Below are 26,856 nucleotides of genomic sequence, written 5' to 3' on the forward strand. Positions count from 1 at the left end.
ATCAGCAAAAGTAAGGCAGACTGCAATATTTTTCTCAGTCCGATTCCAGCTGAGGAAGAACTTGCAGATAAACACGGCCTCATTGAGTAACATTGGTGTGAGTGGAATGCGATTTTTGATCACATTGTTGTCGGCGTCTTTATACGCAGATGTGAGAAAAGAATGATAGGATGAAACGCAAAGAAAGCATGACTGGGGCAATGTTATAATAATCTCCTGAATGTTTGCTGCTCAGTTAAAGTGTTGCTGAAGTCTAGGTTTGTAGATAATAATAAAACTCAATCACATTTGCTGGTCAGCCTATTTCAAGGGTAATAAATCCAGTCACAGTGGGTTTTTTATCACTCCAGATGTTTCTGTAATCCATGCAGCATATAATACTGTCAGGAACAGTTCTGTATTGTTCGTTCAGCATTACTACCACAGAGCTCTAAAAGCAGTCTTTGAGAACCTTGCTGTATACCTTTATTTTATTTCAATGTGTTTCGAAGCCTTGGTACTTCTCAGTTTATTGCCACATGCAGAGATACAAATATGCAGATAAGTTGTAATGACACCACACATTCTAGGTCATTTATAGTGAATGTTAATGAACCTTTCCAGATTTTATGAGTTTGCGTCTATAAATAATAGTGAATTATAGCACAGAATATGGATTTTTTTTTATAATATGCAGTGTCTGTATGTTACAAGTGAACCCGATAATTGCATTTTGTGCTCATTTTTATTGTTTTCTTGGTTATTGACAGTTATTTTGTTGCATAAAATATTTATTTATCCTGTGGACTCATGGGCTGTATCACGAGACTGACTGCAGCCAATGATTGGGAGAATTCTAGCGTTTCACTTGTTACGCATCACATAGATGCACATGGACTTACAATGTGGGCGTATAGCTAAATGCTATAGCTATGCGTTTTCTGTGATATGATCTGTATGATTCTTCCTGTGTATGTATTAACCCTTTATATAGACACACATACAGACACAACACTACCAACAGCCTTAGCATTACGAATCAGCAAATATAGCTGCTGCCTTCAACAGGAGAAAATTACTGTAGCTTAATCTCACTATTACTGGATATAATTCTCTTTACTCCATATTTCCAAATTCAGAATGGCAAAAAATAGAGGTAATTTTTGAGGTGCATGCAGAATATAATTTCAATTTTTTTGCCACAGCCCAGGCCTTTTGTGCACCCACACAAAAATAGTGCCTCCAGTAAAGCCCCGTATTGTTCCCATACAGTTTCATACCTTTCTTATGAGTGCCATGCCCTATTATGCCACAAAAGTGCTCTCGCATACATTAATTTACTCCGATTGCCCCCTACCATAACCAGTATGATTCCTCAAGTGTGCCCACTACACAATATGATTACCCCACAGTGCCTTGTGATGCGTTTACATATTATCATACGCCTATTGCCCCCACCCAGTATGGTGCCCTTGTACGGTATGATATGCTAAGTTCCTTCCACACAGTATTATATCCCCAGTGCCCCACACAGTATGCTGTCCCCACACAATGATGCCCCCACAGAGTTTGATACCTCTAGTGCCCCACACAGTATATACCCTCAGGGCCCTCACACAGGTTGATTCCGCAACATAATACCCCCCACAGTGCTCTCCAAACAAGGATACCCCCACAGTGTATTATGCCCACAGTGCCCCCTATTCAGTATGATGCTCCCACAGTGCCCCCACACATTAGGTTCCCTCCTCAGTCCACCCATAACACATAGCATGATGCCCCCAGTTTTATGGAAAATCTGAATGGTTAAAATGGCTTTATGAACGAAATACATTTTAATTTCTCTGCTTATCTGGAAAGTCCCCAAAATAATAATAAAGCATATTGTGATATAGTTGGCTTGGTTTACTCCTCTTGTAATAAAGAGCAAAAAAAAATCTCTAGTTTGTTTTGGAAAGAAATGCAATCATCTATTGTACTCGTCTACATTGGAACAAATGAATAATGTCAATTTTGGTGAGCTGAAGTTGAACCTAATCTTGTATATTAGAGTAACATATGTACAGCAATGCCATTATTAGGTCTCTTTATGTGTTGGAAGACTTCAGGAATAGGCCATGAATGGAGATTACATTCTCTACCGTTACTGTGGAAATCAGAATACAGACAAGTAGTGTTGAGCGATACCGTCCGATACTTGAAAGTATCGGTATCGGAAAGTATCGGCTGATACCGGCAAAGTATCGGATCCAATCCGATACCGATACCCGATACCAATACAAGTCAATGGGACTCAAGTATCGGACGGTATCCCTGATGGTTCCCAGGGTCTGAAGGAGAGGAAACTCTCCTTCAGGCCCTGGGATCCACATTAATGTGTAAAAGAAAGAATTAAAATAAAAAATATTGCTATACTCACCTCTCCGAGGGAACCGGCAGCGTTGTTTGCTTAAAATTCGCGCGTTTCCTTCCTTACGTGAAGTCCCGGCTTGTGATTGGTCGCGTGCCGCCCATGTGGCCGCGACGCGACCAATCACAGCAAGCCGTGACGTAATTTCAAGTCCTTCAGGATTTTAAAATTACGTTCCGGCGTTGTGATTGGTCGCGTCGCGGTCACATGGGCAACGCGACCAATCACAAGCCGTGACGTCACGGGAGGCTGGACACGCGCGCATTTTAAAATGCGCGCTTGTCCTGCCTCCCGTGACGTCACGGCTTGTGATTGGTCGCGTCGCCCATGTGGCCGCGACGCGACCAATCACAGCAAGCCGTGACGTAATTTTAGGTCCTTCAGGATTTTAAAATTACGTTCCGGCGTTGTGATTGGTCGCGACGCGATGCGACCAATCACAAGCCGTGACGTCACGGGAGGCAGGACAAGCGCGCATTTTAAAATGCGCGCGTGTCCAGCCTTCCGTGACGTCACGGCTTGTGATTGGTCGCGTCGCCCATGTGACCGCGACGCGACCAATCACAACGCCGGAACGTAATTTTAAAATGCTGAAGGACCTGAAATTACGTCACGGCTTGCTGTGATTGGTCGCGTCGCGGCCACATGGGCGGCACGCGACCAATCACAAGCCGGGACTTCACGTAAGGAAGGAAACACGCAAATTTTAAGCAAACAACGCTGCCGGTTCCCTCGGTAAGGTGCAGGCTGCGTCGGAGAGGTGAGTATAGCAATATTTTTTATTTTAATTCTTTATTTTACACATTAATGTTGTTTCGATACCGATACCCGATACCACAAAAATATCGGATCTCGGTATCGGAATTCCGATACAGCAAATATCGGCCGTTACCCGATACTTGCGGTATCGGAATGCTCAACACTACAGACAAGCCGTATTGAGCTTATACCCAAGGAGAAAAAAAGCCATAATATAGGCCATGCCTGCTGAACGACTGTAAGTAAGCTATAAGGAATTTGGTTTACCTGTAGCTTCAGAGCTCAAAGCTCAAAACATGTTGGGCATTTATGGAAAATCGGTCACAGGTCATCACTATGAAGTGCTACTTACAGCACTGATATCCTATTTTGTGGTGACCTGTCAGAAGTTTAGATAGGTGGAGGAGCAAAAGTGTTCAGCCAAAAGCTGCTCTCCTTCAAGACTGAAAACGCTTTCATCGGAGCCCATCTTCTACCTCATTGAGGTTAGTGCTCGGTTGAGTAACTTCTGCTCATTTATTTTAGCAATTGGTTGGGATTTCAACATCCAGACCCACTGCCAATCAAAATGTGTATGTCTCTATAACTTGTTAAAACTTTTGTAAACATACAATTAGACTTTAAGCTGCCACAGTGGTAGTATGTTCCTGGGCCCTCAACACGTTGCAGCTCTCAGCTACTGTCTCTGCAGCAGTTTTCCGCACCGCAGATGAACAGGAGTGCTGCTGTGAAGGAAAAAATGGCAGTCAACCTTTGATTTATGGTATCAGAATTTCAGGCTAAAAGCTGTGTGGTTAAATATTTTCATATAAAAATTGACCATGTGCCTGACAGCAAATACTTATTTATGACGTCTCACGGATTTCTATTTTTTTTCTGTCATATCCCGATCTCATGTTTCATTGAAGCAGGCTAGAAATGATAACAGGGCGTAATATAAAAACATTAGGGTTAAACTTTTAACAAAAGAACCTCTATCTCTCCCACTGCACATCTGCTTCACATTCGGAATCTCTCATCTTAAAGCAAATATTTGGCTATCACCATGATAAAGCTAGCATCAAGAAAAAGGCTGCTTATGTTAAGCTGCTGTCCTACAGCTACCATTCCACTCTTCACGTATTATCGCCAAAGTAGTGGATTGTAACTGCTGCTCTAGGGATTACAGCTGCAGACTAAGAAAAAATCTACATTTATCCACTGGACATCTCGGAGAAGTAATTATTTTTCTGCAGCCAGATTAATGTGTGCAGGATCTGCATATCTACCCTAGAAGGCGGTCATGACTTGGCTCCCAGACATTTATCATGCAAACATTGTTCATTACTGAAAGATCATATCTCATGGCGACACTGTGTATTATATGGACTAATTATTAGTTATTTTCAGTTGTGTTCAGTTGCTGAAAACTTTCTATTTTTACACATCTGTATGACTTTAATTTCATGGGAAAAGATTCTGCTGCTAGAGTCATTAATAGCATTAATTCCTCAGTGATCTAGAAGAATGTGTTGGCGCCAATTTGCTTGAGAAAGTTTCCAAAATTGTTAAACTTTCAAAAACACTAACTTCACTAAAATCCAACCAATTCCATGTAGTAAACTATCAACAATCAAAAAGTGATGGTAAATTATTCATTAGGATATATTCCTGCAGAACTGTGAGGATCACTATAGGGTAGAGTTACCCAAATTCCATTCCTCATGGCCCAAAACAGGTCATGTTTAGTGTTGAGCGATACCGTCCGATACTTGAAAGTATCGGTATCGGAAAGTATCGGCCGATACCGGCAAAGTATCGGATCCAATCCGATACCGATACCCGATACCAATACAAGTCAATGGGACTCAAGTATCGGACGGTATTCCTGATGGTTCCCAGGGTCTGAAGGAGAGGAAACTCTCCTTCAGGCCCTGGGAACCATATTAATGTGTAAAAGAAAGAATTAAAATAAAAAATATTGCTATACTCACCTCTCCGAGGGAACCGGCAGCGTTGTTTGCTTAAAATTTGCGCTTTTCTTTCCTTACGTGAAGTCCCGGCTTTGTGATTGGTTGCGTCGCAGTCACATGGGCGACGCAACCAATCACAGCAAGCCGTGACGTAATTTCAGGTCCTTAAGGATTTTAAAATTACGTCCCGGCTTTGTGATTGGTTGCGTCGCAGTCACATGGGCGACGCAACCAATCACAGCAAGCCGTGACGTAATTTCAGGCCCTTAAGGATTTTAAAATTACATCCCGGCTTTGTGATTGGTTGCGTCGCAGTCACATGGGCGACGCAACCAATCACAAGCCGTGACGTCACGGGAGGCTGGACACGCGCGCATTTTAAAATGAGCGCTTGTCCAGCCTCCCGTGACGTCCCGGCTTGTGATTGGTTGCATCGCGGTCAACCAATCACAAGCCGGGAGGCTGGACACGCGCGCATTTTAAAATGCGCGCGTGTCCAGCCTCCCGGCTTGTGATTGGTTGACCGCGATGCAACCAATCACAAGCCGGGACGTCACGGGAGGCTGGACACGCGCGCATTTTAAAATGCGCGCGTGTCCAGCCTCCCGGCTTGTGATTGGTTGACCGCGATGCAACCAATCACAAGCCGGGACGTCACGGGAGGCTGGACAAGCGCGCATTTTAAAATGCGCGCGTGTCCAGCCTCCCGGCTTGTGATTGGTTGACCGCGATGCAACCAATCACAAGCCGGGACGTCACGGGAGGCTGGACAAGCGCGCATTTTAAAATGCGCGCGTGTCCAGCCTCCCGTGACGTCACGGCTTGTGATTGGTTGCGTCGCCCATGTGACTGCGACGCAACCAATCACAAAGCCGGGACGTAATTTTAAAATCCTTAAGGACCTGAAATTACGTCACGGCTTGCTGTGATTGGTTGCGTCGCCCATGTGAGTGCGACGCAACCAATCACAAGCCGGGACTTCACGTAAAGGAAAGAAAAGCGCAAATTTTAAACAAAGAACGCTGCCGCTTCCCTCGGTAAGGTGCAGGCTGCGTCGGAGAGGTGAGTATAGCAATATTTTTTATTTTAATTCTCTCTTTTACACATTTTTACATTAATGTTGTTTCGATACCGATACCCGATACCACAAAAGTATCGGATCTCGGTATCGGAATTCCGATACCCGCAAGTATCGGCCGATACCCGATACTTGCGGTATCGGAATGCTCAACACTAGTCATGTTGTCACGACCTCCATAGTATTGCACAGGTGAGAGAATTCTTGATGATACTTTCACCACCTGTAAAATAATAAGGAAATCTGGAGAACATGACCTGTTGGAGGCTGTGAGAACTGAAGTTTGTGAAACACTGCTGTATACATACCTTTATTGCACATTAAATTGTATATTGTCTTATACATTCTAAGGATAGACAATTAATGTTTTGTTGCGACCTCTGGGACTATTGCTAACCACTGGAAAAGTAAAATTGTACATCTGTGATCACCATGTCTTCCTGATTTGTTTTCAGAGTCACAATGACTAGTCAGTCACATTAAGGTTAACAGGACAATCTGAATAATGAGGTCATACACATGTATGGGTGAAGCCATGAGAAAAAAAAGAATAAAGACCGACCACAAAGTTCAGAATATAATTCAAAAAATTAAATCAGTTTATTAAGACATATAAATAACTACACAGGCTCTTTAGAGGAGCAAAAAAGTGCATATGTGCGGTACAAAAGTGCATGGGACACACGGAGGGAGAGCTGAAAATACAGATTATAAATACAGTTATATGAAAAAGTTTGGACACCCCTATTAATCTTAAGCTTAATGTTTTATAAAAATGTTTTTTTTGCAACAGCTATTTCAGTTTCATATATCTAATAACTGTTGGACACAGTAATGTTTCTGCCTTGAAATGAGGTTTATTGTACTAACAGAAAATGTGCAATCTGCATTCAAACAAAATGTGACAGGTGCATAAGTATGGGCACCCTTATCATTTTCTTGTTTTAAATACTCCTACCTACTTTTTACTGTCTTACTAAAGCACTTTTTTTGGTTTTGTAACCTCATTGAGCTTTGAACTTCATAGCCAGGTGTATGCAATCATGAGAAAAGCTACTTAAAGTGGCCACTTGCAAGTTGTTCTCCTGTTTGAATCTCCTCTGAAGAGTGGCATCATGGGCTCCTCAAAACAACTGTCAAATGATCTGAAAACAAAGATTATTCAACATAGTTGTTCAGTGTAAGGATACAAAAAGCTGTCTAAGAGATTTAACCTGTCAATTTCCACTGTGATGAACATAGTAAGGAAATGGAAGAACACAGGTACAGTTCTTGTTAAGGCCAGAAGTGGCAGGCCAAGAAAAACATCAGAAAGGCAGAGAAGAAGAATGGTGAGATCAGTCAAGGACAATCCTCAGACCACTTCCAGAGACCTGCAGCATCAACTTGCTGCAGATGGTGTCACTGTGCATTGGTCAACTATACAATGCACTTTGCACAAGGAGAAGCTGTATGGGAGAGTGATGTGAAAGAAGCCGTTTCTGCAAGCACGCCACAAACAGAGTCGGCTGAGGTATGCAAAAGCACATTTGGAGAAGCCAATTTCTTTTTGGAAGAAGGTCCTGTGGACTGATGAAACCAAGATTGAGTTGTTTGGTCATACAAAAAGGAGTTATGCATGGCGGCAAAAAAACACAGCATTCCAAGAAAAACGCTTGCTACCCACAGTAAAATTTGGTGGAGGTTTCATCATGCTTTGGGGCTGTGTGGCCAATGCCGGCACCAGGAATCTTGTTAAAGTTGAGGGATGCATGGATTCCTCTCAGTATCAGCAGATTCTTGACAATAATGTTCATGAATCAGTGACAAAGTTGAAGTTACACAGGGGATGGATCTTTCAGCAAGACAATGATCTAAAACACCGCTCCAAATCTACTCAGGCATTCATGCAGAGGAACAATTACACTGTTCTGGAATGGCCATCCCAGTCCCCAGACCTGAATATCATTGAACATCTGTGGGATCATTTGAAGAGGGCTGTCCATGCTCGGCGACCATCAAACTTAACTGAACTGGAATTGTTTTGTAAAGAGGAATGGTCAAAAATACCTTCATCCAGGATCCAGGAACTCGTTAAAAGCTACAGGAAGCGACTAGAGGCTGTTATTTTTGCAAAAGGAGGATCTACTAAATATTAAAGGGAACCTGTCACCCCGTTTTTTCGGTATGAGATAAAAATACTGTTAAATAGGGCCTGAGCTGTGCATTACAATAGTGTAGTTTGTGGACCCCGATTCCCCACCTATGCTGCCGAAATACATTACCAAAGTAGTAGTTTTCGCCTGTCAATCAGGCTGGTCAGGTCGGATGGGCGTGGTGTCTTCCCCCAGATCTTGCGTAGTTTTCCGTTCGTGGCGTAGTGGTGTGCGCATGTTCAAGGTCCCGAATCCTGCACAGGGGTGTGAAAATAGCAGCGATGTCCGTTATTCCATTGGTGGTCGGTGGGCGCGGCCATCTTGCTTTGGCCGCGCGTGCGCAGAAGCGGCGCTCTGCTGGCCGCGGCTTCAGGAAAATGGCCGCGGGCATCCGCGCGTGCGCAGAAGGCTAGCGCGGCGGCAATTTTCGTGAAGCAGAGTTCGCATCTCGGCTTCACGAAAATGGCCGCCGCGATAGCCATCTGCGCACGCGCGGATGCCCGCGGCCATTTTCCTGAAGCCACGGCCAGCAGAGCGCCGCTTCTGCGCACGCGCGGCCAAAGCAAGATGGCCGCGCCCACCGATCACCAATGGAATAACGGACATCGCTGCTATTTTCACACCCCTGTGCAGGATTCGGGACCTTGGACATGCGCACACCACTACGCCACCAACGGAAAACTACGCAAGATCTGGGGGAAGACACCACGCCCATCCGACCTGACCAGCCTGATTGACAGGCGAAAACGACTACTTTGGTAACGTATTTCGGCAGCATAGGTGGGGAATCGGGGTCCACAAACTACACTATTGTAATGCACAGCTCAGGCCCTATTTAACAGTATTTTTATCTCATACCGAAAAAACGAGGTGACAGGTTCCCTTTAATGTCACTTTTCTGGTGAGGTGCCCATACTTATGCACCTGTCAGATTTTGTTTGAATGCAGATTGCACATTTTCTGTTAGTACAATAAACCTCATTTCAAGGCAGAAACATTACTGTGTCCAACAGTTATTAGATATATGAAACTGAAATAGCTGTTGCAAAAAAAACATTTTTTATAAAACATTAAGCTTAAGATTAATAGGGGTGCCCAAACTTTTTCATATAACTGTAAGCAGATAGTTGACCAGTGATTGTCTTTGCTACCATTTTAGCATTCAAGATTGTGTATTATATATATATATATATATATATATATATATATATATATATATATATATATATATATATATATATACCCTGTATAGAGACCAATTGGTTGGATGTCAGCAAATCAAGTTTGCAGATGGCATGGGTGTCATAGCCATTGATGTAGAATTGGCTATAAATGCCAACTAAATGCTGGAATTCACAGGGAGATCATCATTATAGGCACGGTGGTCATCAGCAGACCTCCAGCTGTCTTGTTAAACCATTTGCACCCGTGGTCACGGGCGCGCCAATGGTTGCTTGGAATGACTCGCACCCCGCTGGCACATGTTAAGTGCTGCTGTCAGAGTGATGTCACTAATGTCTGTTCCCTGCCTGTAGCAAAAAAAACTGAACAGCCAACACTTTCTGCTCTTCCCGACACTGCTTCAGTCCTGTTCTGTCTTCTTGTGACCACAGCTCCTAAGTGACCAGAAGTCACAGCAAACGGTCACAAACTCTCAATGTAAGTTTATGACATCTGTGCTCTGGCTCTCATAGACTTACACTGAGAAGTGACTTATGGTCCACCTGGCAAACACTGGAGTGATCTGGCAGGTCACAACTAGCAGAAAAGGACCAGAGTGTTGCCGAGATAAAAAAAAGCAACAACGAACAAAGCACAGAGTGGTGCTTTAACACAAGGCAAGTTAAGCAAATATCTTCTCTGTAGGCCTAGTTGAAGAAAGTTTTGCATACCATGAATAATGTCATTTTTAGCTGCTGTTTAGATCAAAGAACAGATGGAAATATGTTAAACAAAGAATGACTCTGCTGTGTGTATTCTGAATCCTCCTGCTGAACACAGCATCCGGCGCTGCATGATACAACTTGTGTTGCATGTCAGGATTTACTAGTGAAGCCAACGCATGAAAAGATAAACAGAAATGGAAATTAAGAACAAAGAAATAAATGATTATATGGAGATAATATAAAATGTTAACTTAGAAGCAGTTACAGTGAAGTCCCACTTATCAGTACATATGCACTTTCATGATTTTATTCTTTCTTTCTGCCTCTCCTGGTTCTAGTTGACAACAGAAAACTGCTGTTATTTGAGTGAATATAGGGCCGTATTCGTTATTGCATTTTTGTTTGTTTTTTGTCCAGTTTTTAATGTTTTGCAAAATGTGTCTCAAATGTATTCGAGTTTACTCCGGAGTGAATGTATGTATGTCAGAAATTTTGGCTCAATTCTGCCACCATTTTGCAAAATGTGCAACTTTTCTAATAATTCATGAGTTGCGTTTGCCATTTTGAAGACCTTGGCACAAAAAATATCAAATACCACAAGACAAAAAGAAAAGTAACTTAAAAAAATCTACAAATGATGAATTGGGGCCATAGTCTCTGAGGTGTTTGATATTTTTAGTGGAAAATTTCCCTAAGGCTTGTGGCTTACTATAGAGATGTATAAGCCCTTACCTTTGCTACAATTTGGTAAGGAACTCCAGTTTATCACGAAACAGGTTCAACCTTTGACAGGCTGTAATTAATATCACAGCTGTAAAGTGGCCATATGATAGAGTATCACAAAACATGATATTTTTTTCAAAGCTGGTTATCAGCATATCTCAAAATGTCAACATGTCAGTATGTCAAAACAAAAGGTTTTCCATCCAGAAAATCTACTGCAAGTAAATCCCATGTGGGCGCCCTGGAATAGCAGATTGAGCAGGAAGGAAGAGCTGCTGATAGAGACAGTGACATCACTGACAAGTTTAGGCTGTGATTAGTACAAAGGAGGGAAAACAATTTAACTTAAAAACGATGAGGTCCCTCGAACGCACAATATCCTCTTTACTGACAAGGTATAAGTGACTTCTCTGGAAATGTAGCTTTTAAAAGGTATAAAATTTGCAAATTGTCCTAGATTTTGCATGCAATAATCACCATTTTATTCATGTTTTTTGGTGACATTTTCTGTTAATCTATCCCCTATATTATTAGAATGACCAGCTTTGCTATACTTCTATTTGTCAGTAAGACATTTTAGCTTGTTTTATGCACATTCAGGTTTACAGAATGTCACAGGAGCTGGAAATGGGATAGGGACATTAAGAAGGCAATAACAAAATTAATGTGAAAAGTGGTGTACATTAGCAAGACTATGGTATTAGACCTTTTCAGAGCACTAATGTGTTCATTTGTCAAACAGGCAGCCAGAAACTTTTAGTTTAATGTCTTCTCAGTTTCTGAGCTCTGAACTATAGGTTTTCTTTCTCATCTTAAAGGCAAACACATCACAACAAATATGTTCAGGATATACTATGATGGGAAACTCTAAGTTATATTAAAAATCATTGGCAGCTATCCTGTCTAATACTACTATTGAAATAATAACTTTACATCTTTGCGTATTCCATATATTACACAGGCACACAGTCCCCTTGGGAATACGATTGGCGGAAGGTTGCACCAAGTGTACTGCCTATCTGTAAAATAACTAAATAAATGAAATAATCAAAATATTGTCCAAACTGAAATATTGTCCCAAACAGATTTGCTGCAAGGGGAAGCAGAGGAATCCATTATTATTGAGTTTTCTGGGTTCTGTTATATATACGATTTTAGAATGGAAAAAAAATGCAGTACTTTTTGTTCTGTACTAAATACTGAAAATTAACGAAACCCAGACAGATAAATAGAGAGGGTTCTCTGCTTTGGTTCACATCAGTTATTCTTCCATTTTGGACAATGATTCTATTTGTGTGTTCCTCAAAATGGAAAGGTTCCATTGCAAGTGTGAATATAACGTTAGAGGGTTTATGGTAAGAAGTATGTATGAAATATTTCACTACAATTGTATTTCCTCACATAATAATTTTCTGACTATCTAACGATGAATAAAAAAATACAAAAATGCTAACACAATAAGAAAATAGATCACAATGACCATATCATGTATTGAAATAACTGATAACTTATAGGGGTTTTCTTATTCTTTCTATTCTTTATTATCAATTACCTTCTTTGTAAGGTAGACAATTATTGTTAGTTCAATAGGGGTCCAAATTCTAGCATCCCATCCACTCAGCTGCAGTTTGCACTGCCCCATCTCCCATTGTTTACACTGTGCAGCACATCTGGGCAGCTCTAATATCCATTGTACTTGGTATTGCAGCTCATCCTGAATGGGAGAAACTTGAAATAACCATGTTCCTTCGCCCATGGAACTGTGTCTGGAAAACATTTAAAGGAACACAGTGTTTAATGGAATACTGCTGCTCTATTAGTTGATTACCAGGGATTTTGAGAGTAAGGGTATGTGCACATGTTGCAGATTCGTGTGTGGATTTTTCCGCTCAGAATCTGAAAAATTACCTGCGGATTTCCCACGGTTTTTGTGCGGTTTTCACATGCGTTTTTACACCTGCGGATTCCAATTATGGAGCAGGTGTAAAATGCTGCGGAATCCGCACAAAGAATTGACATGCTGCAGAAAATAAACCGCAGCATTTCAATGCGGTATTTTCCGCAGCATGGGCACTGCGGATTTGGTTTTCCATAGGTTTACATTGTACTGTACAACACATGGAAAACTGCTGCAAATCTGCAGCCAACTCCGCAACATGTGCTCATACCCTAACGCTCTCCTAGTCTAGTGCTGATTAGAGATGTGGGAATTTTATTCAAGTGGAATTGAATTCTACTTGGAATTGCATAAAAATTGGTATTTCGCAGAATATAGAATTTTTTCCATGGACATTTAGCTTAATTGCAGCCATCTCGCCACCACTTTGCTTTACAGAAGGTAAAAAAAACTAAAGCTCACTTCACTGCTCACTTCAATGGCCATCGCTGGTGCCCACTATTCCCCATCTAGTCCTTGTAGCCTCTTCTTGCCACCGCTGCTCGGCACCAAGCCGGGAATTGTGGCCACGAACAGGCCCGGTATGCCTCTGCATGTCAGAAGGTTGAGATGTCACAACATATGCCTCTACCCTATGATGCACACTCTAGGCCAGGACTTCTGGCTCTGATGTCCTGGCTCTGTTTAAAGAGGCCTTGATTTTCAGCCCTGGGCAGTGGTAAGAACAGGTGCCAAAGACCAGACAGGGCACAGTGAGCAGCAAAGGTAGTGATAATGTTTTTTTTTCCCTATATCTTATGTTTGTTATGCTCTCGGGTCTTTCTATACTAAATTAATTAGCTGCAAATCAAAACTCACACAAATTGGCAAATTCAGATCTGCTAATCTCTAGTATTGATCAACAAGCCTAAGAACAGTTTATCTGTTTTAGAAGATTGAAAAATACTTTTTATCTTTATATTAGATTTACTTCACTTTGAAATAAAATTCTGCTAATAGTAATAATTATAGATGAGCAAATATATTCAAAGGGAATTTAATTCTATTTGAATATTTAAAAGAAATCTGCATTTGCTAAAATTCAGATTTTTTGTTTGTTTGTTTCTCCACGGATTCAGCAAAGTAGCAGCTGCTGGCCACCATTTTTTCTGATCCATAAAGGGCCACCAAAAGGTTAAGAAATAAAAACCATACTTATTCTCACCCCACCGTTCACCTATCTGACCCTACTTCTTATTGCTGCCGCAAGTGTTGAATCTTCTGGCTTCTTCATGCTGGGCTAGGACTTGCGGTTCTGGTGAGGCCTAGGACAGTTCTGCACATACACGCACAAGGTTGCAGCACACATCATGATGTCATGTCATCCATTATCTGTCTCACCTGTATATTTCCAAACTAATTTTCCCAATATCTTCCCTCACGTAATCTCCGGTCCCCCCAAGATCCCCTTCTCGCCTCCACACTTATTTGATCCTCACCCAATCGCCTCCAAGACTTTTCCCCAATATCCCTCATCCTCTGGAATTCTGTGCCCCCACAAGTTTGAATACCCATCACTTTTGGATCCTTCAGATGGAACTTGAAAACCCATCTCTTCAAAACAGCTTACAACCTGCAATTATCACGCTGCCACCTCAACACCATCGGTGCTGCTGCAACCCCCAACCTACTGACATAATAGAGAATGTCTCCAAACTGCAGAACATACTAAATGTAAGATGTAGAAACTAACAAAGGCATACTGAACCAGCATGGCTACCACAGCATCTTGCAGCGGCATGCTATTCCAACCGGTTTGTGTTTAGTTGGACCATCATTTATTTTGAACAGGACAATGACCCCAAACACACCTCCAGGCATAATTGCTTTTTCAATCGAAATTGTCAGGAAAATGTGCACCATCAAGTGAATTAAATTTTTTCCTGATCTGATCATCTGTAGTAATAATAATAATAAGCATGAGAATTATTATAATTTTAAAGCAAAGATTTTAAGTATAAAATTACACAACAAAAAAGAAAAATAAAATAAAAAATAAAATCTCCTTGGAAGTCCTCTGCTCTTGTTTCCCCATCTGAACTCACTAAAAAATGTTTCCAACTTTGTTTTTGGACATATTAAATGAATATGTCCAGGAAAAAGTGTTTAGTAATCATGACATATGCACCTTTGTGAACTATTCTTGCTTGCCAGCAGCCATCTGTAAATGCATAAAGTTCATAGCATCGGGACTAAATATTTCCTTAAGGTTAAGATTGTAAACTGTACATAGAACTAGAAAACTATGCATCTGGTTTAAGTATTAACAGAGGCATCATTGTTCATCTGGTAAATGTTGCCCGGTGGTGCCTGCATGCTGTGCTGCCGTTCTCTTTCACGCTGTGCAGTATTCGATCTGAATCCATTGGGATCCTAAGTCTAGACTTTCAGGGGCTGATAGAAAAATATAGAAATTACTGTAAATGCCTTTCAAATGGGTGTTATTATTATAACACCTTTTTCCATTTAAACAACCTACTTTATGTTTGCACCTCCCAAGTTTTGGAGTTAAGAAAAAAAGCATATATTTGAGCTCCTTAATAAATATTTTTTCAGATGCCACTGTTCCCGCATTACAGAGCTGGCCATAGTGCAATGAACAATTAAAACAGGGACCCCATCATAATTGAAGTCATAAAGCCCATAAAATAGCTAAAACAATGTTTCATATGAAACCCAACCCCAGTGCTCTTTTATGAGGGCAGTCACATAGTCCCATATATGTTGCAGCCCCAGGACTTTAATAATCATAGTTGTACAGTTACTTCATATTAGCAATATTCACAATGGCCTAATTGCAAAAGCATAGAACATTATGTTAGAAGAATACAGAATGGGTATGGCCCTGGCATCATTGTCATTTGGTTGGTAAGACCAAAGTAGAAAAACTGCAAGAACCCCGAATAAAAATATGCAAGTCGGTAGTAAGTACATTGGAGGTAGAGATCGGTGGATTGGCAGATATTCAAAGTGTGTGACTCACACTGTGTACAGGGAGGCTATGTGGGGGTTCATACTATTTATGTGGGGGCTCATTGTGCATAGAGGCTATTTAGGGGCTCATAGTGTATCTAGAGGGACTATGTGGGGCACATGCTTTATATAAGAGGATATGTGGGGCTCATGCTGTATATAATAGGCTATGTGGGGGCTCACACTTTATATAGTGAAGCTATGTGGGGGCTCATGCTGTATATAAGGAGGCTATGCGGGATCTCATATTGTATTTAGAGAGGTTATGTGAGGGCTTATACTGTATATGTAGAGGCTATGTGTTAGGTATATAGACTGCTATATGTAAGGTATATAGAGGGCTGTGTGTAGGCTCATACAGTATTTGAGGGTCTGTGTGCGGGCTCATTCAATGTATAAAGAGGGTTGTCAGCGTACTTAATTCTGCTTAATGTTAAGTGATATTATAATTATTTTATATTAACATTAATTGTATGTTAATATTATTATTGAGCAGAATTAATTTCAGCCTATTGGTTCACCCCCCCCCCCCCCAGCAGTCACGGTGTTTTATTTAGCACCTCGGATTTACCCCAAAAATTTGATTTGCTGAGAAGCTATTCTCCATTAATGTCTCTTATTGTGCTCTGAGGTCATATTAAATGTAAGATGTGAAAAATAAAAAAAATACTTATTCTTATCTCAAAGGTCAACCCCTTCCTAAGCAATCCTTAGAAGCCTGCATTACGATTCTTCTGAAAGAAGGAAAAGGCCCTAACCTCTGTTCCAGCTACAGACCGATCTCACTACTGAACACCGGTACCAAATTGTGGGCTAAAATTTTAGCGGGAAGACTAAGCAATATTCTACCTAGACTAATTCATACGGATCAGGCGGGGTTTGTCAAAGGAAGGGAGGGTAAAGATAATTCGACTAAAATCATCCAATCTATAATGTTTGCTAAAAACCGAAATGTTCCTTTGACTCTCCTGTCAACAGATGCCAAGAAAGCCTTTGACAGGGTGAGCTGGAGGTAGATGAAACAAGTAATGATTAAATTTGGCTTTCCACCACAATATGTCACAGCAATTTTCTCCCTCTATTCTCAACCTACAGCTAAAGTAAGGATTAACGGAGCCCTGTCAGACAGTTTTAATATTAATAATGGGACTAGGCAGGGCTGCCCACTATCCCCGTCCTTATTTATCCTAGTCATAGAGACACTGATACAGAGTATCAGACAGGAAAAATATATAGAAGGGTTGAGAATAGGATCTGTAGTATTAAAAACATTAGTCTTTGCAGATGATCTGCTTTTTCTCATCTCCAACCCATCTCAAGCTTTCCCAACTATTCTTAAGATATTTCATCAATTTGGCCTACTTTCCAACTTCAAAATCAACACCGCAAATTCTGAAGCCTTAAATATTACCCTACCGAACTCCCAAATAAATGCTCTTCACACTCAGACCCCCTTCTCCTGGGCTACAAGCTCCATAAAGTATTTGGGGATATCTATAGCTAGAGACCCTAATAGCCTCTTCCATACTAATTACTCTCCATTACTAAAAAAGGTGGAGGCCTTGATGAAAACCTATAATTTACCTACAATATCCTGGATGGGATGCATCAATGTGTTCAAAGCCTACATAATGCCAGTAATTTTGTACACTATGAACATGATTCCTATACAGGTACCTCTAACCTTTTTTCGAATCTTAAAGTCAGGTATATCTAAGTTTATTTGGAAATTAAAACCGGCTATGCTACCCTATAAATTACTTCCTTACCCTATTTCCTCTGGTGGATTGGGAGTCCCAGACTCTCTCCTTTATTACAAAGTTATACACCTCAACAGATGGCTGAAAGTGGTGTCTTGTTATGAGAATAGGGATAGGGATAATGTCAACCTGGCTTTATTGGGCCCTGGCGGATTACCTTTTGTTTGGTCTAGGGCTAGACCACCGGCCACTTTTGGGTTGGATGAGGTGACCCTGACGACCTTGCGAATTAAACTTTTATTAATCAACGATCTTCCGCTAGACACCTTCCCTTCTACGTTGGCACCTATCTGTTCTATACCATTCTTGATTGATCCTAGTTTTCGGGACCCATACAATCTATGGTATAATCTACCCAAAGAAACTTTGAATAGTTTCTACAACAATAAAATACTCCAACATGGAGTTTGGCTTCCAAACGCGTTAGTCCAACCAAAGAACTTCCTTCAAACGCAACACGTGCGACGAACCATCTCACAATTTAGACAAAAATATCCGACCAAATCCACTTGGTCTTGGCTTGATGTTTTGACCAAATTTCCACTCCCACGACTTAAAATTATATCTCGTATTTATTCTCCGCTTATTGCCCCCTCCTCACAATTTAAACCCTCATTTATATATTCTTGGGAATCAGAACTTAAAGTCTCTTTCTCAGAGGATAAAATTTCTAAAATACTGACTTATGTGTGAGGTTTCTCCAGGTGTATCCTCCTCCAGGAAAATTCATATAAAATATTAACTAGATGGCATATGACCCCAGCAAAACTCTTCCAACTGGGGCTCGCTGATTCTGATATTTGCTGGAGGTGTCATAATTCATTAGGTCATCATGCCCATATATTTTGGGACTGCCCAAAAATAAGAAATTTCTGGGAGGGCATTAGTTTCACTCTTAAAAAATTACACTTGATTAAAACAAGTCTTCAAGATTCTGAAACTCTTCTCTCATGCCCGTCAAAAAACTTTAAGCCAAAAAAAAAGGTCTTCTCCCGCTCTTAATAAGTGCTGCTAAACACCTAATTGTACTACATTGGAAAGATGAATCCCCTCCCACTGTGCCAGAGTGGTCCTCCAAGGTAAATAAAATTTCCCGCCTCGAGGAATTGTCGAGTTGGGAAGTGTTCAATTACTACTCTTACACGGATATGTGGGCTCCATGGAAAAAAATTTCAGGATGATAACGCTTCCTAAGTTTTTTATATGCCCTTGTTTTCTTTGTTCTGCTTGAAAGTTACTCGTATAATCTAACGTATGCAATTTTGACAATACGCACTTATACCAATTGTTATTATATTTTTACATGTTTTTCACTCCCTTATTTCCTCTACCTCCCTCCCTACCGCCCTTCCTACCTCTACCCCTTTTTTCCCATCCCCAATCTTTTTCTATTCTTATTCCTTTGTCCCCTCCCCCTTCACTCCTCATGTCTAATCAATAATCATCACGTAATTATATGCCTGTACGCTAGACATGTACATATTACTATTGTATTGTTCATTCTTCTTTTCAAAAATAAAGAATTTACAAAAAAAAAATACTTAGACTCACCTTACTGCTCAACTCTCTAACCCCTCGACTCCTCACCTTCCCCGTTCCGTCAACACTACACACAATGAAGTTCCCAGGCATCTCGTGCTAGAACCGGACTACCAACTTTGATAAAGCCCAGGAGGGTTCTGTGCAAGTGCACGGAAGGTCACGATATCATGACGTGCAGTGTATTCTTGGGTGCGCATGCGCAAAACCATCCAAAGCCTCATCAAGCCCTGTCCTAGTGTGAAAGCAGGGATTTTATCAGGTGATCAGAAGATGAGTAACAGTTTGGAGTGGAGGGGGCCAGAGAGGTGTGCGATGAGGTGAGTATAAGGATTTTTATTTTATTTTTTTAACCTTTTGATGGCCCTTTACGGTTCAGAAAAATGGCGGTCATCCAAAATTCGATATGAATTAAATTCCACTCATCCAAATGAACTACCTCAATATTAATCATGATGTGACTATGTGCCCCACAACAATGACAGCTGGTCGAAGAAGATGGAGTTTTAAGAAGCAGATCAGTTCTTGAGGTAGTTTAGGGTTCCAGAGGTGGAATTGCATGTGTCAGAAATTTGTGGAATAAAAAATTCAGTGTTATTTGCTTAACGTAAAAGGGTTTCTTAATAAATAAAGATTTTCACTCAGAGGCTTGATGCTATTTAATATTTTATAAAGGAAAGTCACATGGAAAATCTCTCGAGTTGGTATGTTTGCCTGAAATAATTTTTCCACTAAGTTATAGACTGCCGAAATGTTGTATAGACATAACATAAACAGAGAATTTGGAAAATTTACTACCCATGCCTCCTTTATTTTGCAGCATTGCTTCCAAGACACAGTAAACACATTTTATTTTATTAGGTAGTCAAATAAAGCCCATATACAAAAATTCAATTACGGTTAGTGCAGTACATTTATCTATCATTTAATCATGCACACATATTACTCATTTGTTTTATAAAATGCTTTCATTCCTAAATCGAATTATTTGGTATAAATATACTGTACTTGCTTTCTTTAAGTGACGAAAAGGAACTTTACAGCTTTTTGTACAATTCAAATAACAAATGCTACATCAAGTAGTTTCATGCGGTGTGGATTGCTTTGAATACTATTGTATTGTAAGATAGGTGTCTTTCCTGAGAAGCGGATCATTCTGTCTCATATTTCTCATAATCACATGTAATCTGGGGGGTAGACTATGACAACTATGAACTCCGGTCCAGCAACATCACTGAGAAAATGAATTGCTACAAAGTGCCCTTTAAATCAATGGGCTGTCAATGTAAAGCACAAACAAGCCTTGTTCACTACTAGACAACCCCTTATCAATGGCTGCACTAGCATAAAAAAATAAAAATAAAAAAACAATATTCAGCTCCTAGACTAGCACCACTCCTCTGTACTCAGCACTGCCCTTCCATGTCTCCTGGCACCAACATCTGCAGGGAATGTCCTCTGAGATCTGCAGACAATCAGCAGGTGCTGAAGAGCTCACTTGACAACCCCACAAGATGTTGATGTCTTAAGACCTGTAGAGGTGGTGGGGACATTGCTGGATATTGACAAGCAGTGACAGTCCAGGAGGTACTGATTTTTGTCTTCATGTTCCTTCTCTTTGGGACCAATAGCAAGGGATTGTCCGGCAGTAGACAAATTCTTTATGTTCTCCAGGGCAATAACAACTCTTAGGAGCTTCTCTCATATCGGGTTAATCAATGGACTATCTTAACACTCCATTACCTCAGAATTGTTAATCTGCAGATTAATAACGTTCCAATGCTGTATGACTGCCTGAGAGCATGGAAACCTGGAGGAAATTAACTTTATTTCTCCTTGGAGCTTGTGGCTTTCATTCATAAAGGCTTCCACTTGCAGCTACAGTCACTGCTAAGTACATTGTCAGTGTGACTGTAAGCACTTTAAAAGCTCATTCTGCACAGATGTGCTGCAGGGGAAGCTGTCAATCAAAGTGATGGAGCATGCTTAAAGCCGCTGCTCCCTGTTTACTGAGATGTCATCTGTTAACTAAGCGGCTTTTGCTCCTCCACTTTGCTCTGTCAATGGATTGTTACTGCCGATATTATGATTGACAGCCAGCTTCTAACTGTACAGAGTCGGCTGTAGATCAGCATGATGTCGGCAGTGACACCCCGCTGACAGAGAAGGCCAGAAGAGGAAGAGCTGCTCTATTGACATGAGGTCAAATGAAGCAGCGGAATTTTTGGTGGGAGTGGTCCGTGAAAACTGTGACCCAGCAGAGATCATTACTGAGCAGAACAGGCAATCTGCCTGTAAGTTCTTAGCCCCATAGGGAAAAATAAGCAAAGCCCCAAATAACCCCTTAAAGTTTTACTTCAGTATGGTCTCTTGTCTACATTCCCCAGATCAATGCTTTAAAGGTAAAGGAGTAATTTGGAGATTAATTTATATCACCCTATGTTTAGAGATACAACAATTTCACTTTTGAAATTCTATCCAGATGTCTAAAATATGTTAACCATTCTACTTATTTATGGTAAAAACCACATTCTTCCAATTTCCAAAGTCCAATCTGTGGCTTTTACTAATTTCTACTTTCTTTTATTAGATTCTAGATCTAGACAGTGCAACATTTTGCTTACATTTTTCCAAGTTGAGCTTTTTTTATTGATTTAGTTCTCTGACTGTGTAAAAGTGAGATTTCTTCTGTAGAATCAGCAAACCTAGTGAAGATTTTTCATTTATACAATTCTGAAAGAACAGTTACTAACAATAAGAGTATGTGTCCACGGGCCGTATTACATCCGGAATAGCTGCGGATTGAACGCTGCATGGAGCCGCAGTGTTCAATCCGCAGCGTCCAGATGTTACAGCATAGTGGAGGGGATTTTATGAAATCCCGTCTCCACTATGCGTGGTAACACGTATCCGGCGGCCCTGCGTGTCCGGACATGCGGCGCATCTTTTTAGAACGCAGCATGTCCATTTACCTTGTGACGACACTGCACAGCCGCAAGGTAAAACACAGGGCCCCATGTGTGGGGTGCGATGATTCCAGATGTGTGCAATGAACACATCCGGCATCATCGCGTGTACAGAAGGGGGCGGAGCGAGTTTTCATCCTGAACATGGACACGTACCCTAAGAGCAAAACGAGAAATCTGGAAAAATGAAAAGCAAAAACTTCCAGGCCTGTCTATAAAAAGTTGTTATTGACGGAGACCACGGTAGGTGAGCGCATCCCCAGAAGTATAATTAAAGAGAGAGTTAGAGCCAAACTGTACGTCCCTAAGTTGTGAGGCTTTTTTTATTTATAATTATAGGCAGTAGTAATGAGTGAATATACTCGTTACTCGAGATTTCTCGAGCATGATCGGGGGTCCTCCGAGTATTCTTTAGTGCTTGGAGATTTCGCTTTTTTGGCACCGCAGCTGAATGATTTACATCTGTTAGCCAGCATAAGTACATGTGGGGGTTGCCAGGTTGCTAGGGAATCCCCACATGTACTTATGCTGGCTAACAGATGTAAATCATTCAGCTGTGGCAATAAAAACTAAATCTCCGAGCACTAAAAAACACTTGGAGGACCCCCGAGCGTGCTCTGGAAATCTTGAGTAACGAGTATATTCGCTCATCACTAATAGGCAGTAATATTGATTATGAAATTATTAGGGAAAATTATGCCAGCCCACACTTGGGGGGACGATATTTGGAAATCACTACTGAGCCTCTATTCTCCATGTATACTCCTGATTATGTATATTGCTTTGTTCAATCAAGCGGAGCACATTTGGGTATGTGCACACGTTGAGTATTTGCAGTAGATTTTTCTGCACCAAAAGCAATAGTGCTGGCAGAAAAACCACGTGCTTTTGACACATCTTCCGGTGAGTTTTTATTGCTTTTTTCTCTTTCATTTAAATGGGTAAAAACCACGAAAGAATTGACATGATGCAGATTTTTAAAAAATGCTTTAATTTGAAAATTTAAGCATCGTGTGCATGTGATTTACGAAATCACATTTACTTTGCTGGTACTGTAAACTACAGCTTTTTACCCTTGAATAAAATAGGGAAAAAAGTAGTGTGTGAACAAGCCTTTAAAGTGAAGCAAGTTTTTTTTCTGCTATATGCCTTGCTTTGAGTCTTCATGTTTACAGTGTCTTTTTATATTGTCTATGTTTTCATAGTTATACTGTTAGCATCCATTCATTGACCTTCACTGTTGACAAGGTTAATAGCGACCTGAAATTTTTTATGGAGGGGGATGGAAGATTGATTTCACCTGATGTATATAGACATTGTTTACTGCTGGGAGAGATTTACTAACAACATTATACTTAGACGTTCATTCATCAAGTACACAAGAGCAGACAATGTATATTTCTATTGCATCAATTCATGTGTGCGACTAATGAATCTGAGCTGTAGAGTTACAGAATAAGACTTCTTCATTCGTAAATGTAAATGTTTATAAGCTTGACATTACTGAGATGTAAGAATTTCTAAGAGAAAATTGGCGATGATGTATGTTCTGCTTGCAAAGATATTATAACACCTGACTCGAATGATTTTTTGAAGAGACCTCTTAATTCCTTAAAGGGGTTGTCCAGTCCAAATTTATAAATCTGCAGTCACTCTGTGTGACTGCAGCCATATGAATCCCCCCAGCGCATGCACACTGCAGGGATTCTCTGGTTTCTGATCCAGAACTGGAGGTTGTTCATGCAAAATACACACTCCTGGCCAGAGCCCACCCAGGTATGGAGGGAGGCCGAGCCAACTAGTTGACCACACCTACTAGTTGGGCATGGCCTCGCTCCATGCAAGTGTATAACACGTACATACCCTCCAGTCCCAGCTCAGAAATCGGTGAATCCCTGCAGTGTGCGTGGGCTGGGAGGATTCATAAGCCTGCAGTCACATAGAGTGACTGCAGACTTATAGATTTGGACTGGACAACCCCTTTAATGCATGCTTTCAAGCTTAGGCTGTACAGAGGCATTTGCAGCCTGCAGTTGCAAATATATAATTAAATAATTTATAATACACAGCACATAGTGGTTATGTGAAAACAAGCTCTGGAGGCAGAGTTATCTTCCACGCACCATCCTCCCATAGCCTGTAAGAGGTAATTTATATAAAATGATAAAAGACGATTTCTCAGCAACAACACATCTGATATGAGACATACAGATAGGACTGTTTTCAGCATTCTATAACCTGTATGCCCATATTAATAGCTTGCTTAGTTCAAATCTGGTGGCAATCTCATTTAAGATAAAAATGTAAAGCTACCTAAGTTGCTCTTTCATGTATCTGTATAGACACATATAGGTGTCGACTTGAGTTTTTTTTCAAAAAATTTAATTTGTGGTGAATCAATTCACACATGCTCAAATTGCCCTGAAAAAAAATGTGTGTAACATTCTAGGGTTTCCTAGGACCTTATCCAACCCCTTTCAATGTCTTGAAGTAAAACACAGCCTTAATAATGTCAAGTGACTATAAAATTTAAGGTAACTTGGTAGCAACCAAAAATGTACTTAATAACAGTGCATTGGCAGACTTTTCATGTTTTTTTATTAAATAAAATAAAAAGCAAGCCAAAATGTTCCATTTTAGTAATTTGTGATCAGGTAAACTATTCTGCGCAGAGCACTGACTCAAACTGATGAAGTCGCTGTTAGAGGTAACATCATCCTTCTGTGACTGAGACATGTGAAGTATCATATACAGTATGAAGAAAAAAGGTGTCATTGTAATTCACATACAGCAGGACAGTTGCCAGCTGCAGTATATTACTGATTAATAACAATGAGTCTGACACTGCTGCCCACACCTCCCCTAGCTCTCAAATAGCAAATTGTTCAAATGCCCCAGTTCCTGTGAATTTCATAAAACACGACGCAAGCTCAATTCGCATTGAATAGATTGTATCTATAATATCTATCTATCTATCTATCTATCTATCTATCTATCTATCTATCTATCTATCTGTCTACCTATGGCATTGTTAAATAACAGTATATGGTAGTGTTTTTGGGGCACTTTATAATACCGTTATTTACTACTGCATAAGAGTTTTGTGTTGGCCCTAAATTATACGGTCAGTATTCTGGGACTTAAGAAAATAGTTATTAATATACAAATTATTTTCAACTGCGATTTTTCATGCAGGGTTGGGTAGAACAAGTATGTTTCTTCACTTGGACATCTGCTGTCTTCCATTTGGCACTATGGCAGTGCTAATTGGGCATACTGTCCAAAAAATGGCACCGTACCGCATGTTTGCTGCCACAGACTTTTGTCTGTAATCGAGTGCCTCTAAAAGTCTAATATGAGCAAAATATGTCAAACGATACATAGAACAATCACTGGATGTCAGTAGTTTCAATGCATGAATTCTAAGCATGCAATGTAGTACTTTGATTATGGAAATACATTTGCATGTAAACATTTATACACATTTTGGCAGCGTTTTATACAATTATTATTTCCTTCCTATGGTCCTTAATGCTGTTGTTAAGTTTCAGAAAGTTATAATGATAAATACAGAAGCTGCTTTAATTCTTTGCTTTTCCATGAAGAGTATTTGGAAGTATTCCATTATTTGTGTACTTAAAAGTAACGTAGTTGGATGTGAACCAAAGAAAAAAAGCCCTTCTAAATTAATTAAGAATTAGATTAGGATTCCAGCGACAAATAAATCCTTGAGTAAGCGTATACACACATATTTGTGTATTCCAGATGGAAAGTGATAAAAGTTGTTACCAAACATGATTTCTAAAAGTTTGGAGAAACAAATGAATGGCAGTATTTTCCCAAAACCTTCCCTCATTAGTACAATTTTCATCTATAGCCAATAAAGTACTTTCTCAGGTAAAAGTGCCTATTTAGTGGGTTATTTATTTACTCCATGGCTGAAACTCAGACTGTTCATTAAAACTTTGTGCATCACTCTGAACAATAATATATGGAATAAAGCTAATGTGATCAGATAGGTTTTTCTCTTTCCCTATTATTTCTTACTATATTTCTGTGAATATTTCTCAGCCGCTCTTCCTATTCTTCTTCCTCCTCCTCCTCCTACTCCTCCTGCTTCATGATGTGGTTATTCTAATAATACATTTCCAACTCTTTTTTCTCCTAATACCTGCCATTAGGAAACATTTGGGATACCACCATAAACATAAGATGGTTAAGTTCATCTGCTATCCAGATATCTATGGCCGCCTATATATTCTGTTTACAATATGTTTAATTAGAAGAATATGCTTTGTGTATTCCCAGATGTAGACCTCTGACATAAGGCTCCCCACTTATTCTACTCCGGGGTATGCATTTAATTAATTTGTCTCTCTATAGGAAAGCATAGCAGATTATACTTCCAATACAGTAAAATAGTATGTACCTAAAGGACATCCTACTATATAATTGTCTAAGGGTCACTTCCGTCTGTCTGTCTCTGATATTCATTGGTCGTGGCCTCTGTCTGTCATGGAAATCCAAGTCGCTGATTGGTCGTGGCAAAACGCCCATGACCATTGCCACGACTTATCAGCGACGGCCATAGTCTGGCATCGAAATGGCCGCTGCTTTACTGCCTTGCAGTCAGCGCTGAGCGCTCACAAAGGGTTAAGGCCAGCGTTAAGTGACCGTGGTGTAACGCACTCCGTTAACACTGCTATTAACCCTGTGTGACCAACTTTTTACTATTGATGCTGCGCATACATATAGTGCCC

The 26,856-nt window shown here is 40.5% G+C and overlaps 1 protein-coding gene and 1 long non-coding RNA gene across 4 annotated transcripts in view; one reads left to right on the forward strand and one right to left on the reverse strand.

Annotated features, from left to right (window-relative positions):
• CHSY3 (chondroitin sulfate synthase 3) overlaps positions 1 to 26,856 on the forward strand; it is a 438,108-nt gene that overhangs the window by 255,146 nt on the left and 156,106 nt on the right. The window lies entirely within an intron of this gene.
• LOC143808663 (uncharacterized) overlaps positions 12,225 to 26,856 on the reverse strand; it is a 147,194-nt gene continuing 132,562 nt past the window's right edge. For all 3 annotated transcript variants that reach the window (XR_013221994.1, XR_013221992.1, XR_013221990.1), the window contains one exon: positions 12,225 to 12,688. This is a non-coding gene — a long non-coding RNA (uncharacterized LOC143808663). The remainder of the gene's footprint in view (positions 12,689 to 26,856) is intronic.

Source organism: Ranitomeya variabilis, chromosome 1, assembly GCF_051348905.1.
Source record: "Ranitomeya variabilis isolate aRanVar5 chromosome 1, aRanVar5.hap1, whole genome shotgun sequence".
Taxonomy (NCBI): domain Eukaryota; kingdom Metazoa; phylum Chordata; class Amphibia; order Anura; family Dendrobatidae; genus Ranitomeya; species Ranitomeya variabilis.